This window comes from Mya arenaria, chromosome 6 (assembly GCF_026914265.1).
Source record: "Mya arenaria isolate MELC-2E11 chromosome 6, ASM2691426v1".
NCBI classification, from domain to species: domain Eukaryota; kingdom Metazoa; phylum Mollusca; class Bivalvia; order Myida; family Myidae; genus Mya; species Mya arenaria.
In genome coordinates, this window is record NC_069127.1 from 19534173 (window position 1) to 19552399 (window position 18227).

The 18227-nt window shown below is 34.7% G+C and overlaps 1 pseudogene; it reads left to right on the top strand.

Annotated features, from left to right (window-relative positions):
• The window catches only part of LOC128238859 (uncharacterized), a 27008-nt pseudogene extending 10905 nt beyond the window's left edge, over positions 1 to 16103 (top strand).
• The last annotated feature ends 2124 nt before the right edge of the window (positions 16104 to 18227 follow it).

Consider the following 18227-nt stretch of genomic DNA (forward strand, 5'->3'; position numbering starts at 1 on the left):
ATAATAAAAATATGTGTTTTGAGGTCATCAACATGAAAAATACAAAATGTTGTATATAAACATGTAAAAGAACAATAAAATATATTAACCAGGCTGTATGGTTATAAAAGTAGTACTAAGAAGGTACACATAGAAAAAGTATGAGTGCATAAACAGATAGAACTATTCATAAGGACAGTGGATTTTATAATTAGCTGCACTCTCACAGATTGAACGTTTTGACAACTTGTTTTTATTTTTTGTCTTGGAACGAGCCATTTTTGCGAAAATCCACGAAAACCAGTTATATAAGACTGCTGACAAAAATATAGATCGCAGATTTTTATATTTAAGTTCAAAAATTGATTTTTATGCATTTTTCTTAACCGTTAGTAACGGTTTAAGCCATAAAACATTAATTTTCGAACGGAAATATGAAAATCTACGATCTGATTTTTTTTCAGCAGCCTTATAATTATCACTGATATTTACGCAAACTTTGCTCTTTCCAAGACAAAAGTAAAAACAATTTGTAAAAATGGTATATCTGTGAGAGTGCAGCTTTAAAAGCTTGGCATCGAATTTTGACAATTTTTCTCAGGGATCTTATAACTATGTCGAAAAAATGTCATATTCAGTGACCTAAAATAAACCTATAGACCACGCAATCACAGTTTTGTTCCGATCCCAAATATGCCAATGACCACTAGTCTACAGATCTTGGCAGCGATCCTTGCTGCCCTTTGTGTGACCTCCACTTTGGGAATCGCGCGCGAACAACCTCCGTTACGGCGTTGGCACATCCGAGAGAACGCGTGATATACACTCGGGAACATGAACTAACGACGTATACAAGACAATTCATCATTTATGTATTAGCCAGTATTAAGCAAAAGTTTACCACGCAACGCCGTGGAATCTCCCTTGGTAACAAGGGTGGGATATCCAGCCAGGACAATCGGATGGTATCCTGTTTCCATATATATCGGATTTAGTGCACATTACGACGCACGCTGGTCAGGAAAATAACACTATAGTCTAGAAATCGGTGTATAACCGTATAGGAGAATTATTGCAGTTTTTTATGTGATAAGTAAATAGGAACACGAAATAAATCATTGTATTGAATGGCAGAATTTGTGGTATTATCACAAATCAGACGAGAGTAAAAGAATCGAACGTCTGACATCTACAATCAGCTCGATGGATGAATAAACTCTATTTCGTATTACATTCATGAGAACGATATTAAAATTTCGCCATACATATAATGAAAGTTTACTTAAAAGATGCATTGAGTTTATTAAATAGTTGATTTGTGATGACGAAATAATCGCCTTTTGTGAGAATATAGGGTACAGTTTTATATACGCATCTGGCGGAGTATCACTAGGGAATCGCGGATTATTGTGTGAAGAGTGGAGTTAAGTTATAGTGTATAACATCCGGTTGGCTATGACAGGTACCGTGCGGCAGCGCTCGGATGAGTCAGGGGAGCTCCCTATCCAGGCGCGCATCCGGGGTGAGTAACCGGAAAACGCTCTATTCGGGGCTTAGACCGGATGTCGGGTCTTAGACCCATTGTAGACACAGTCTTTGCTTAGTATGTCTTATTTTTTATTTATATTTTTTTACAGATATAGAAGCTGCTAAACTTAGCCTAGCTAATAGGAAACGCTTCTAATTAACTAGAATGTAGAAATATTTTGTCAGGATTTCTGCTTTTATTCAATGCTTTTTTTCTGGAACCGTAACTGAATATTTTGGAGCAATTATAATTAGCGTTACTTTCGTCGGGTTGACAAAAACAAATTCAGATAAAAATAACACCCTTTAGAATGCTATTAAACTTCAATGTTTTAAAAGCGGCAATTAAAGTAATGGAATTACTAAAACCCATAAAAATGTTGATGTTGGTCGTACTTGAAAATAATCTTAGTATGATAGTTGCATTCATTGACTGTAAGAAATGAACACAAAGTTGAGGTGATACCATTACCAAAAATTCCAATTGTTGGCATTTGTGAAGTTTACCAGATTTTAGAAAAAACACGACTAATTTCTTTCTTGAAACTGACCACTGTTTAGTACCTTATTAAGAAGGCGTATTTGCCTTTTGTTACTTGGTATATAGCTTTTAAGGACTTCTGTAATCTCTCAAAATCTTTCGTTTTTTTCTTGATATTTCAATCGTCTTTCATATACTCAAACATTGTTTTAATGTTGAACAATTCAATCTTAGTGTTCAACATTATAGTTTGTCTAACGAAGTGTAGTATTCTAAAGTTTTTCAATACCTTTATTTCAGTTAATCAGCAGTCGGCCGTTATTGATTGTATTTAGGTGAAGCGATAAACATAAAGGGGCTGGCCCATCTGTTCAGTAGTTTACAATATAATGTAGACCACTTAAAATCTAACATATTTGCCATTTTGTATGTATATATGAAATTCTGGTAAAACAATGTTCTGTTCTGTTCTGTCTAAGGGGTTTCATCTGGCTTAAAAATGCTTCTACAACCTTTCTTTTTTATATTTTGTATCACTCGAAAGATGTTCTCGATTTTGAAGGTTTTCATCTTAACCAAAATGAAAATCTTCACACGAGAACCGCTTCTGTTCTTGATCTTTCGTGACACAAGCTTAAATGTTTTCTCTCAAATAATCGACTAGAACGGAACTATTCAATAGTGTCCTTTTTGTAACTAAATCCAGTCATTAAACAGACTGTTAAGATTATTTTAACAGTAAAATTGCTTTTCTTTTTAAACCATGGGCTCAGTAAACAAATGTCACGAACAAGCTATTAAATGCGTTGGTTGAATTACATCGATTATGCATTTCTACTTCCCGTCTTCGTATGATTTCATTCAGTTGTCTTTGATTGGTAAATTCTGAACAGAGATTTATATCATTACATTGCAGTATTTATTCTATAGCAAACATATTTCAATTGTGTTTTGTTTTTATATGATAATAGTGCATTATTTTTAATAAACAGTTCAAGTACTTAGAACCAACGCCGAATAAATATGTGGTCTTAAAGGGACTAGACACCAGATGGTCTCAAAATTGGCAAATACAGTATTTCTTCAAAACAAGCCTAGAATTTTCAATGCGAGCTAGAAGGCAGATAATACACATCATTTTACATGATTGAAAGAATAAACGCAACAATCATGTTGCTTTCTCATCTGAGTTTCCCCGTTTAAAACTTGAGCATTTTGGTTTCCCTGTTCATATCATATCTGATTATGGGTACAGATATACATGCCGACACTGTTTCTAAACGCACTGGGACTAACGTGATGCACAACCACTGTAAATATCGAATTGGAAATACATGTATACGCAAGATACATGTGTCGTAAGCAATGTGATACATCAGTAAGTAAGATTAAATGCGTTGTACAACGATATCAATGTCATATAAGTTTCTGACAATTTTCTTCTTTTTTTTCGTGCAATTGTATCATCTGGTGTCTAGTCCCTTTAATGGGTGGCCAAAGAACTATGGGCTATATGTTTGGTAAAACGTGGTTCCAGAAGTACAGCATTTTTCTGCATTATGATAGTTAATGTTGGTATAGGGCAAGACAAGCATTTTTAGCATGTATTGAAGCATCAGTCAGATATCATTATTTTTTATATACTTATATACATATTAAGATATAAATAAGAAACATTTAAAGAATCGTTGCAAAATAAACATGATTTTCTTTTCAGTAATAAAACAAAACAAATGGCAACATAAAATGCTTGCCTTTGCCTAGAAGACCATAGATTCAAACACATTTCCGAGAAATCATTTAAATTGTGTCAATTTTTTTTTTTTGCATTTCACCGGCATGGTATAATCGACTTTCACTCCGTATTCTTACAAAGACCCTTATATGTACATGTAAAACAATAAAAAATAAAGCTTACCTTCATCATGCATGATCAACAAGAATACAAGTTTTCTTTATATCTATGAAGACTAAATGTTAGTGTTACATTTACTAAATGTTAGAATCTTGTTAAAAACACAAAACGTTCATATACTTAGGTAGGCCTATGCAGTGACTGTTTTTGCACATTCAATAACTATTGCACGATAGAAAGAAAAAAGTGCATGTATTTAACTGTTGTTTTGTCAGAATCAATGAATTGCGGGGTTAATGACATCAACCTCGCAATTCATTACTTATATTTACACCAATAGTTCCTTATTTCATTCAATAATTGTTAAAAAATACTTAATTTCATTTAAGAAAATCTTTCAGTAATCCTCTCTTACCTATTCTGTAAATAGAACGACCCGACTGCAGCCGGAAACATTTTTTTCAAATGACGTCACAATAACGCGGGAAAAGATCAACCATTTGAAATCACTTTTAAACACTTATGGTAACAATACATTTAAAATTTAATAGATTAACACTTTCTAAAATGTTGATTTTTATTTTACGGGACCTGCTGACACAATACAAACAATAACAAGATCTATAGTCTTCATGTATATTGTTATGCGGTGACTTGCGATCCAAACATACCCGAAGATGTTGCGTTCATCGATTGATATACGCAACTGCCGAAAGGCAGTTCATTTAAGGAATGGAAGTTGAGATGTAAATATTGAAACCCGTCCAACCTTTTTAAACATAATGTCCGCAAAAGTATTTGAACATATTATTAGTATATAGTATTATGAAAAGTGTAGGTTTGTTCTCACAACATTCGTTTTATTTCATTTTTAAAAATCAGGTATATTAGACAAAGTTTGAAAGCGGTCTTTCATACCTTCTAGTTAATGTATACAATATTAGTACATTTTTTATCAATTTGACTGATACTGTCATTTGTGGTTGTGGTTGGGGAACACAATAGACGTCGTAGCCATTGCTAGGGTCAGGAATTATGTGTTGGTGACCAATGACGGGCAAGACAAATGTGTTACAGTCGCAGAGTTATATCGTTATACGGATGTTTGGTTTAACCTTTATTCAGTTTGTTAATTTAATAAGTTCAAACACATATAATAGGAAGTAGTCAGATAATCACAAAGCAATCATGATAGTCAATATTTGTGAGTATGAGATCGCAAGAATAAGTCCTACTTGCAATTAAGGAACAGAATTGAGAGTAATCATAAATGCTTTTTTTTTAAGTGACACTATTATTCAAAATCGATACATATACATGTATAAAAATATAAACTTTGCGTGATAAACCTTAAACTACTTATTATATAATGCATCTATGGAAAATATGAATAACTGATAACACGATTGTAATCGTGTATTTAATAGCTGAACACACAAAATTATTAAATGAATGGTGAATGCTAAAATATTTTCTGTAATCTACTATCATCTCATAAGGTAGTAATACAGAGTTTTCTGCACCTTTCTTTCAAATATTTACACCTCAACTTCCGTTCCTTAAATGAACTGCCTTTCGGCAATTGCGTCCATCAATTGATGAACGCAACATCTTCGGATATGTTCGGATCGTAATTCATTGCATAGATAGATAGATAGATTTATTCGTGCATATATATGTCATTGTAACAAACCAAATATCTCATAAAGTTATAACACAGACTGATTAACAAAGTATTAGTGATGATATCTATACTAAAGCACAACATCATTAGAATGCTTTGGATACATACGTGCGTTGACAAAGATTTAATTCAATGTGACAAATATATAACACAGGATAACCCATTAAAGTTATTCAACTTATTTCCAATGGGGTCCTTATGACAAATATAATTATTTGCCAAGATCTCAGTTTTAAGCTGTTTAAATTAGGTTTACTTATACAAAAATAACATGCATGTACTCTTGACCAGTTAAAGAATGATTAAATGTTTGATATCGAACTTTTACAGTTATAATGCAACCGACTGTTAAAACCATATGACACTTAGCATAATATGACAAAAATCTTTGGACTGATATGCAAGATTAAATGAATAACAATTAATAAAATAGGAAATCTTCCATTTCTGCACATTTCATACCAACAATGAGATGTGATTTCACTTCTTTTTTAAAAGTATTCTTATTTTTCAATTCTTTTAACTTTATTGGAAGACTGTTCCAGTCCTGGATTGCTCGATAAAAGAAAGTATTTAATATAAAACTGTCAGCCTGTGGCACTTTAAAATTTCCAGCACTATGTCTACTGTTGTAAGAATGTGTGGATGAGACTAAAGTAAAATGTTCATGTAAGTATAATGGGCATTTGCTATTAAAGATTTTATGTACATGGTTTAGTCGTAGTTGCTTTATCCTATTTTCTATATTAAGCCATCCAATATCACTGAAAGCCGAGACTTTCAGGGAAGTTCTACAATCATAGCCATAAATAAATCTGACAACTTTGTTCTGAGTGACCTGTAATCTGTTCTTGAATTGTTTACATATACCACTGTACCAAGATGTCGATGCATAGTCAAAATGGCATTGTATTAAGGAGTTACATAACAATCTTCTTAGATTCATATCTAAAAAACGATTTTGTCTATATAAAATTTTTAGCCTAGAATTAACTTTACTGACAATATTGTTAACAATAGATGCAGCACTGAGATCATTGTCCAGTATATTTCCAAGATATTTAACAGATTGTTTAGGTTTTATGATATGGCCATTGCAGTTTACATTAAAGCTATCAACTTTTGTTAGTTTTCTTTTAGACCCAAATAAAATACATTCTGTTTTTCCAAGATGCAAAGACAGTTTGTTGTCAACTAACCACTTACTACAGTTTTCAAGTTCCTTGCCGAGTACATTACTAATAACAGACGGATCTTTGTGTGAGAAAAGGATAGCACTATCATCTGCATATAATATTAATTTACATTTTTCACTTATGCTTATACTCATATCATTGACATAGCATAAAAACAGCAACGGTCCAAGTATGCTTCCTTGAGGAACGCCACAAGAGATGTTCATGAATTCAGACGTTGTATTATTTACATTGACAACTTGTTTACGTCCAGATAAATATGATTGAAACCAATCAATTGAATCCACACCATTTTTTTTAACTTCTGACATAGAATTTTGTGATCTACGGTATCAAACGCCTTTTGAAGATCCAGCATAATCATTCCTGTATATAGACCTTTGGAATTTTGTTCTTTTATATGGTCGGTCAAATGAATTAGGCAGGAGTCAGTTGAATAGTTACATCTAAAACCACTCTGAAGTTCGTATAATAATCCATGTTTAACAAGAAAAGATTCTAGTTGGTTGTATACAACTCTTTCTAAGATTTTTGAAACTATACATAGTATGCTTACAGGTCGATAGTTTGAAACATCAGATCTGTTGTTTTTCTTAAACAATGGTTTAACTTTAGCATTTTTGAGTTCAGATGGTACAATGTTACTTGTGATAGAACTGTTTATCAGAAATGTTACTGGTATCTTTAAAAATGTGCAGCATCTTTTAAAAATCTTGCAGGAATGTTATCCCTGTGCTTTTTGAACAATTTAGTTTACATAGTTCCTTGTAAATGTATTCTTCACTAACAGTGTGAAGTTTAAATTTAACAGAGTCAGGATTTCTATCTTTATAAAATCGTTTAAAACAGTCAGACTCATAGTTAAACAAATTGAAGGGCAAAGGTAGTTTTTTTTTACTAAAGTTGAGGCTACAGTAGTAAAAAAAGTATTAAAGTGATTTGCAATCTTACATGGTTCAAAACAATTTTATCATCAATGTTCAAAACAATATTTGGAGAAGATTTACTTTTACTACTATATCCAAGATTTTTTAAATCTGACCACAGCTTTTTTGGATCATTTTTATTTTCTTCCAGCTTGTTCGACATATATTCCGATTTGGCCTTAATTACTTCTGTCTGAACAAGGTTTCTGTAAAAACGATATTCATCTAACATCTCCTTCTGTTTGTATTTTTTGAATTTGAAATAAAAAGCATCTCTTTGACTGATGAGTTCCAGAATGTTAGAATCTAACCATGGTTCACTTCTTTGTTTTAGTCTGACTTCCTTAACAGGAGCAACAGTGTTCAAAACTGACAGAAATGTTTCTTTAAAAGACAGCCATGAATCTTCTACAGTTTTTGCAATAAACATGTTTGACCAATCGCAAAGTTTAAGTTTGTGAATAAAATGATCTACATTGTAATGTTTCAAAGACCTTACAACAACATTCTTATGCATATTATACGTCCCTTTCTGTGTTTTACGCGTACAAAATACAGGCAAATGATCACTGAGACCTATCGGAAGAGTACCAGACTGAACAATCTTGTTTTGATGGCTACATAAAATGTGATCTAACACAGAAGAGGAGGACTCTGAGATTCTGGTAGGGTCGTTTATGATCTGTTTTAGATTAAAGATATTAAGAACTTGTTCAAACCTTTTAAAAAGAGCTGATTTCTTTGCAAAAAAACAAATGTTAAAATCACCAAGGATGTACCATTCTGTGTCAGATCTAACCATAGATAAAACATTTTCAAAAATATCAACAAAATCTGTTTGTTTAGGTGGTCTATAACACGACCCTATTAAAATAGGTTTGGTTTTTGGTAATAAAATATCAGCCCACACTGCTTCAAGATTGTCATTTTCTAGGTCCCGTCTTTCGGTGAACGCCAGATCTTCATTAACGTATAAGCATACTCCACCACCTTGTCTGTTCCGGTCCTTTCTGATCACATTGTATCCTTGAATTTGTATTTCCGAGTCCATAACTGAATTGTCCAGCCAGGTCTCTGAAAACGCTATGGCTGCAAATCTATATTTTGACATTAAATAATTAAATATTTTGGCATAACAATATACATGAAAGCTATTGATATTGTTATTGGTTGTATTGTGTCTGCAGGTCCCGTAAAATATAGATCAAAATTTTTAAAATTGTAAGTTTATTATATTTTAAATATATTGGTACCAGAAGTGTTTTAATTTTACGTTTTGAAGTGATTTCAAGTGGTTGATCTTTTCCCGCGTTATTGTGACGTCATTTGAAAAAAAATGTTTCCGGCTGCAATCGGGTCGTTCTATTTACAGAATTGGTAAGAACGGATTACTGAAAGATTTTCTTAAATGAAATTAAGTATTTTTTTAACAATTATTGAATGAAATAATGAACTATTGGTGTAAATATAAGGAATGAATTGCGGGGTTGATGTCATTATCAGTGATATGAACGCAATTGGGTTGGTCAAAGTACGCGTGGAGTCCTTCGGACTCCACACGCATTGACCAACCCAATTGTGTTCATACCCCGATAATGACATCAACCCCGCAATTCATTTCTTAAATAAACCTCGGAACTATTGTTTTCGACATTTATTAGTCCTTTTTGGTATATTCAAAGTATTTTTCAAACAATTAAAGCTTGTGGGTAAGCTTATTTGGGAGTAAGAGTGCACCCTTAAGTCACTGATCTGATGGTTTAAAGGTCGAGATTCTGTAAGATTATATCGAGCTCTTGCCAATTCCAGACTGTCCATTTTGCATTTGTAGAAATGTTTATGATGGAGGTATACAATTCAGACTACGATACATTTATAAATGATTAACTAGTTCGTTGAATACCGCTGAACATGGATACCCGATTGTCTTCCATAACAGAACTACTTAAAGTGTGATCAATGTCTATTTAGACACTTTCAAGTGAAGCGGTAGAATAATTGCTTTTAACTAGACGAGATAACAATAGAATGAAATACTAGAATCTTTAGAGAACCTAGGTTGTCTGTAGTGTTTGTTTGTTTTAATGAAGTGTCTAGACGTTAATGCTCGTCTTGTGGTAAAAAAACATATATGTGTATTTGTTTAAATCATCTATGTTTGTTTAATTGTCTTGTACCTACTGGGAAACAGAAACAATGGGCCTATAACTCAAGTCACCCCTGAATGAGCCTTTTTCAAACGTGACATTACATAACACAGAGTTTATCGTAATGACAGGCGCGTAGCTGACTGTACGCAAATATGCAGTTGCGTAATAAAATTTTGACTGGTCAAAGTTTTGGTCATTAAAAAAGACGAATTTGAAATAAAAACCGAAGAAGGGCAGGGTGTGAAGGGGTTAGGCATCGATCTGCGTTATCCAAAATTGGCCCTAGCTACGCACCTGCAATGTAAAGCCCCCGCCCCTTAATGCAGTTATTCGTTCGTGTAAATTTTAACAACATGAGAATTAATACAATGATGAAATAGACATACTGTTTAATGATTATATAATAATAATATATTCCAGCAAACTGATTCCACAAATGTGTAAGGTATATAGTTAAAAACGCTTGCCCATTGATATAATAATGTGAAAATAATACGATACAGAAATAAGTTTCTTGATGGGTTGATATTAATGCATTTCGAGATTTTCTAATATTGTTCAGCAATAGAAGTTCATAGTTATTTCATTCTAAATCATTGGTAGGTCCCTCTGATAAATCTGATATTTTGTTAATGATATTTTAGGTCAACGGTCACTTAAAAATACAGGACATATAACACCAAAGCATGAGTTCATCCTCATCAAACTACTGTGTACTGACCCGGGAATTGTAAAGCCAAATACACAGGTTACATGCTACACTTCTGCTGCTATCAAAAGTATGGGATACTTTATTCAAAGTGACCATAACACTTCCTTCTCTGTTTTTAGGGCCGGGCCCAGCTCAATACCAGCTACCCACCACGATAGGGCGGAACCAGGCGGACCTCACCCGGAAGTTCGCGCCCTCCTTCTCATTTGGAACAAGATCATGGTGTAAGTGAACTAATATAAAAAAAAATGTTTGATTTACGAAACACGTATGTAACCATGATCGCCGAATATTACTAACAGAGAGGTTGAGAAACTCATCAGTACATGTGTACTTGTACATGTTCCTACACGTACATGTAAGAGTCGCGGTCGTTTGTGTATCATCTGTGTGTACGTGTACTTTCACAGTATACCCGTGTATGTACAAGAAGTGTTAGGCAACGTCTCTATTATTTGTTTCTCAACTTGACTGAAGAACACAGTAGAACTTGTTAACTTAATATGGTAACAGTGAAATATTTTAATAAAGTCATTGCCAGAAAAAACACAACCATTTGCACGCAAGCACACCCAAACACAAGCACATAAGCACAGACAGACACACACAGGCACGCACGCACGCACACACGCACACACACACACACCACCACCACCACCATCACCACCTGTAAGCGTTTCTTTAATATAATATGGAAATACAATCGGGGTAACAGAATACACACATAACTGCAGGCTAAAGAAATGAATTGTCTTTAACTTATTCAGGACTCTTAGCAAGGATATTTGTCATTTGGTTAATTATTGAAAGGGTTTTACTTTAAAATAAACAATGCATAATGTTGGTTGTAAATGGAAATGCTAGACATAAATTTTATGTTAATTTGGAAAAATGGTTAAATGGGTCTACCCTACAGTTCATGGAGTTAACATCAATCACATTATTTTATTAATTCTTTGAACAAAATAACCCATACTTAATCGATTCCTTCGTAGTTTTATAACCTTTTAATGTAAATTTTGTAAAATCGCCATGCATTGTGATTTTAATTTCAATGCTGACAGTCACTTAACTCATTTCTTTTTAATTGGCTAACGTTGATTTTAGGTAATATAGACATTGTATTGTGAAAGAAAAAATGAATACGTCTATTAAAATTCATGACTTTATGATTTTACCTTCATAAATTTACAATAGATTTGTAAATAGTGCATTATTGCCAGTATGACTTTGAGTAAGATTATTAAGCAGTTTCCGATGCAATCAGCGTAAATCATTGTTCAACATTGTAGATATGAATATTTAATAAAATATGGTACGTGGAACTGAAAATTATGATTGACAAAATGTTATGCACTGTATAATTTCCTTAACGACGGACGATGTTACTACGGATATGTAAGCGTGAACAATGTTTCCAATAGAAACTGCTCTTTGCCCTTTCATAAACAAAATCGAGTAAACGTAATAACATCCACGTTGAAAATAAAATAATTTTTGCCTTTTTGTTTCCGCTAGGAACATTATTCTTGGTAACATATCGATGTCGATTATGTCCGACTCTGCAATTGTATATTTTCACGTTTCACTTTTTCAGCGTTCAAGTCAGACAGCCCTGGCCCGGCCTACAACCCCATGTTTTCTGGGTCACACCGAGGAGCACCCTCCTTTTCGTTTGGGGGCAGACCTAAAACACCAGGTACTTACTATACTAGCTATCTGTGTATGGAATATAGTTGGCGTACCTCTCACCTAAGACGTTTTACGTACGAGATATTTTTCTACACAATGTTTTCTACTCATGAATGTCATCTCATTTTGAATTAAGTCATTACAGTATATGCCGTATCTAGCTATGTCCAAGTTAGTGCACATGCGGACCTGGGTGTGGGGGGAGGGGAGGGGGAGGGGCTGGTACACCAAGTCCAGGTTTACTTTTAATGTCAATGTCGGAGAAAAAATAATCAAAATCAAATACGCTCAATTTCGGACTATCCATTGTTAAATTGTCTTGAGGAATTACCCCTTAAAACCCCTGCCAACATTTTAAACTATTTTTAATTCAGTTCTAAGAAGGTGGTGACTGTCAAAAGGTTGTGCCCCTAACTAACCCCCCCCCCCCGCAACGTCAATTACTGGAACTGCCCCTGGCCCCAATTTCTCGAAAATTCGCTAGCTAAACAGGCTTAAATATAGATAATTTCAATTACCGAAATACATAGTAATTCAATTGAATTTGACAAATGAAAAAATGGTGTAATGGGATTATCACATATTAAATATTACGCAAATTAGTAAAAACGTGAGTTTAGCTTAATCCTGTTGTATTGATTGCTGAAATGAACATTCACTGAAATGTTTTATAAACCCACAACAAAAGAAGAAGGTATGGGAGCTCAAATGTTTCATATTAAGCATGAATATTTATGAGGTGGGTGCGATATTCTAGGTTGCCATCTCCGATAACCCACCAGTTTTTTTTATCTATTTATCGTAAAAAAATGTCACATCATATTCATTTACAATTGAAACAAAGCATTTGTTTGTTTTCGTTCGTCTATCGTATTATCTCTTGTTGAATACTTTATAAGATGGCCATAAAAACGAGTAGCAAACCAAATATTTCACAGAGGTAATAATGCCAGTACAAATATCTCTTAGTTACCATGCATAGTTGATGAGTTGTAACAATTAGGTAATATAATGTTTCAATGTACTTACAGCAATCGTCTTTTGTTTCAGTAAATAGAGTCTCATATCATGGGCATGCATTTTGCAATTGCCTGATTTATTTCCTTGTTGATCGTTGATGTGATTGATATTCGAGTACGCAAAACACTTTCATCATTGTGTATGGGAACTTTTTGTTTGAAACCGTCAAAGCATATGCTATATTTGCACATGATACATACTTATATAAAACATCCGTCCCTAAAAATTCGGTCGTTAGGTTATATAGTTGTATTCTTATTCAATTTGGTTCTATTCGTTGAAGAACACCTTTAAACTGTAATAAATCACGCTGGCATCTTTTTTCTTATGGGACTAGATAACGACCTCGTAACGATCTTTAACATGTATTGACAAACTTTTGCTTAATTAAATAGCGATGCGTAAATTTGTAAATTGATATTTCAGTCCTTAAAAATGTGACGCCAGGTCCTGGCGCTTACAACACGGATATGGCGCCTCCTTGGGAGCGGAAGGCCCCGAGTTACTCCCTGTCTACCCGGAACCGGATGCGCTCGGTGGATGCTGTGCCGTCGCCAAGCACCTATCAGCTTCCGTCCACGTTGGGGTACAAGGTGCCGCACCAGAAAGGCGGCGTGGCCGTATCCCTGTACGCGCGTCGGGACCTATTGTGCTTCGCGGAAGATCTGGCCAACACGCCGCGGTGCCCGCGAACGACGGAGTGAATAATCCGAGTGTTACAAAAAATAAAAGCCCCCAGTACTCGCTACTTGGGCGCAACTATGTGCCCACGAAGAAAGACAACACCCCGGGACCCGGGGCCTACAACCCACAGAACGTGAACAGCCACTTAGAAAGTACGCCCCGTCACGTGATCGGAGTACGTCATTCGGAGTTTGTCATGCCCACACTAACTCCTGCCGACTGTGATTAACACATGATCTACCTAGGAATTAACACACAGGTTGCGAAACGCTGTTGAACGTGTACGTGTAGTTAACCATATCCTGTAAAGTGGACTTAAAAGTCGTCTGCCATGACAACTCTCTTTGTGCATCTGTCTGAAAACTCTATAGCACACAAACAGCATGATTTCATTTTATGTCCATGTCACGGTAAATATGATATATTTATGTAAACTCATTTTGCATAAGCATTTTCAAACCTATCTTAGGTAGATCACACATTTTATCTGCTCCCTCGATATCCGCTAATTGTTAAAGTGTATGTAATACACATATGGGTGACGAAGCATTCAACAGTTGTCCACACGTACACGTACAAGTAACGTTTCTCAACCTTTCTATTTTTAGCGACGCATTTTTTATACATTGTCGAATGTCAACACTGTATCATTTTTATAGACGCCGTGAACAATTTAACGGAATGACGGGTTGGAGATATCTGGCGTTTGTTGGAAACTTCTTGTCGTGCGTTTGTTTGGCACACTAATAATTATCAGAATATTAGACATCCCATAGTTTTATAATAACAGTCTAGAATTCTCTTCTGTTTTGTTTATACAGTTTCGGGACTGTCCCCTTAAAGGAGATTGTGATTTTTCACTTTATTATATTTTTATATTTACATGTGTATACATTTTATTAACGTACTATGTGTACATTTCCGCTGTTGACTGTCAGTATTATCAAATTGATGTGATCATGTTTAATCTATATAATATTTTTCCATATGATTATTTTATTGTATTTCTTCGTGTTCTTTCTGACGCTAACCCTGTTCCGTGATTCACTGCCAAGCACTGTGATACATCTACACATAACTGTAGCAACGGCAATATACTTACACATTATTTTAGCAACGCTGACATGTCTAAACATTACCTAAGCAACGCTGACATTTTAACACATTACCATAGCAACGGCGATATAATTACACATTGCCATATCAACGCTGACATTTATACACCTTACTTAAGCAACGGTGACATTTTTACACTTTACCATAGCAACGGTGATAAACCAACACATTACCATAGCAAAAGTGACAACAGCATTGACATGTTTACGCATTTACATTCCAACGGCGATGTATCTACACATTGCCATAGCAACGGTGACATTTCTACACAATGCTTAAGCAACGGTGACATGTTTACACATAACCATAGCAACGGCGCAATATATATATATCACCATAACAATGGTGACTGTCATAGAACGGTGATATTTCTATACATTACCATAGCAACTGTGACATATCTGGATATAACCATAACAACGGAAACACAATTATTTCCATACCATTGTTTTAAATTGATGTTTTGTTTCTTTATAGAAATTTACTTAGGTAATAACCTACATTTCCAGCCAATGAAAGGCCTTACCACTCATATTCATTAAGAGTTGTACTTTTACATCTAAATAGACATGACTTCATTAATAGGTTCTCTCCTGCTAAAAAGGTCATACCCTAAGACACTTACAACATATTATGTAAAATCTAAAAAAAGGAGCTCGGTTCGTTCACTCCGCCCTTTTTATTGCTAAGATTTTATTTTATTCATGTAAAAAAGTGTTGGCAATAGCAGTCGTTCAATTTTCGAATTGTCAAGAAAATCGAATTTAACAAATTAATTTGAAAACTTTAAACCTTTGAAGATTGGAACATCACTAAACCCATTTTACACATACATCTTAAACAGAAATTTAGAGTTCTCGCTTAAAATAAGCCAATCGCGCCAAGCATTTCAGCACACTAGTTTGGTTATGGGAGTATCTAAATGAATCGATTAACTATTGATGCCGTGACGTCACACCTTACGATCTTTTTACCCTAGTTTAAGCCGATAAGAGAAGGCCTTAAATGTATTTCTTTTATTTCAACGCGTTGTGTTATTACAGTGAGTATTATAGAAATGTTAATAAATTCTTAACTGTTACGTTGTGTTATAATTCCATATAGTTATTGGCCACAGCGGGCCAAATTTAAGTTATGGAATACTTGCTGAACATTAAGCTTCTCTGTAAGTGTATTTTAATAAAGATATTATTTGAAATCAAGTTGCCATAAGCTCAAAGTAACATGCAAAATGCTTTGTTAGAAATGCAATAATGTTAGGCAAGAGCATATTGTTTTAATTTCTAAATATCCATTGCTCCCGCCCATCGCCTAGAACAATGCCGGTAATGGCCGAATAGTTAAGATGCTGTTTGTCTGTAACATTGTTACTTTTCACGAGCAAATAATCGAATCTTTTCAACTGCTAATCGTTAGGGTAGTTCACTATAAAAGAGGCTATCCGGAGATTGCCGGAGATAGCCGAGTAGTTACGAATGGTTGACCTTTGAGCTGTTCTCATTAACAATCGCTGTAAAACCAACATTGATACTCCGACTAGTTTAACGTTGCCAGAAGGTTCGGCAATATTTCCACATCTTTTGTATGTTTCTTGTTTCTTTCACAGTCACAGAATGCGGAAAGTCCCATCACAAATGAACTTGCAATCATGGAAATGCCCGCGAAAGCTTTTCACGTTATCCAATCGACATTTTGTAACAGTCTATTACAAAAGGCATTGTCATTAAATTCATTAGTCAATATGATACCGCACAAGTACGTATTATTGTATGGTCACCATTGTGCACTTATGCCTCGTGGGTCTACGACCTTCTGGTTTATTATAAATAAAACGTGAAACTTGAAACTTATCATCCTGAAAATACAATGTAAAACAAGGTGTAACATGACTCAGGTGTACAATGTATAAACATATATCGGGAAGTATATTGTAATTTAGGACCTTTTTTAGAATTTGTCAATGAAAATATCCCGGCTATCCCTGTAATTGAGAGAAGAAAGGCGGCCCTTTGTGGAGTCACGTGATGCTCTATGGCTAGCGGCGGGAGCAGAACGGTGGCGGGGGAATGGCCGCATGTCGCCAACACGATTGTGGCGAGGGAGTGCCACTTGCAGAACCACTGCTTAAGGATGACGATTGACGGCGTGAACGCCAACGACCTACCGATACCTGTCAGTGTAAAGAAACAACATTGGCATTAATAGTAGAAAGTTTTGAAATTGATTTGTATCAGAAAGTGTCATTGCTTTGGCTCATGTTTTGTCGGAATTTTTGTAGAATGGTCAGAGGTGTGGAATAACTGTTGCGATGAGCCATAGAGCATCACGTGACTCCACAAAGGAGTCTCATAGGTTTTGAAACTTTTCTAAAACTCTCTCTATCATTTAAAAATTTGAAACGATATCATTCAGTTACAGATATATTTTTGCATGAGTCAGGTAGACATACTTTGCATATTCTGCTAATAAATACGCCTTAAGGCTTTGATATCAGGGACCGGTTTTCTTTTGTGTTCTCCCATGCATTTAGAAATGCTATAGCGGAAGGGTAGTCTCCACATGGCGGGCAATCATTGGAGCCATAACATTTTGTTGTGTTGAAAATGGTCCAACGCGTTTTCCGTTATAGTGCCAATGAGTGCAATATGGATGTAAACTATGAGTATGGTTTCTTTATTTTCATTTCTAGAGGTTTATACTAGTAAATTAAAAACAAAATGGAGAGTGTAGTTCCACATAGGATTGGCTAAGAGTTGTGCTAAATTTAAATGTTCTGAATAAAATTTAAAATCTGATCGTCTAGAACTTGCATAACTTGCTAGAGGTTAGTATTGACAACGTTAAAATATGATGCATTCACCAGTATCCTTATATGCATGTAGTTCACGCATGTTACGGCTTGAAGGATTAAAGGTTATTTTCGAGAAACATGCACAAGTATTTCTGTCAACAGATACTCTGGAGTGGTTGCTGACACAACTTCTACGGGTATGTGTACTTGTAACCTTCCTCGTGTATAACGTTACCCAGGTTTGTACACATGTCGACATTCGGAGCTCCTCGTCCATTTTATATCGAAACAACCTCGGATGTATGCTGGTAGATCAGTAGAAGTAGTTCGTATTTTTTGAATTATATCATTAAATAAATGTAGTGTTTTAGCTTGTATTGATATAAGTTAAAATTAATTTTGAAGTGTATTATC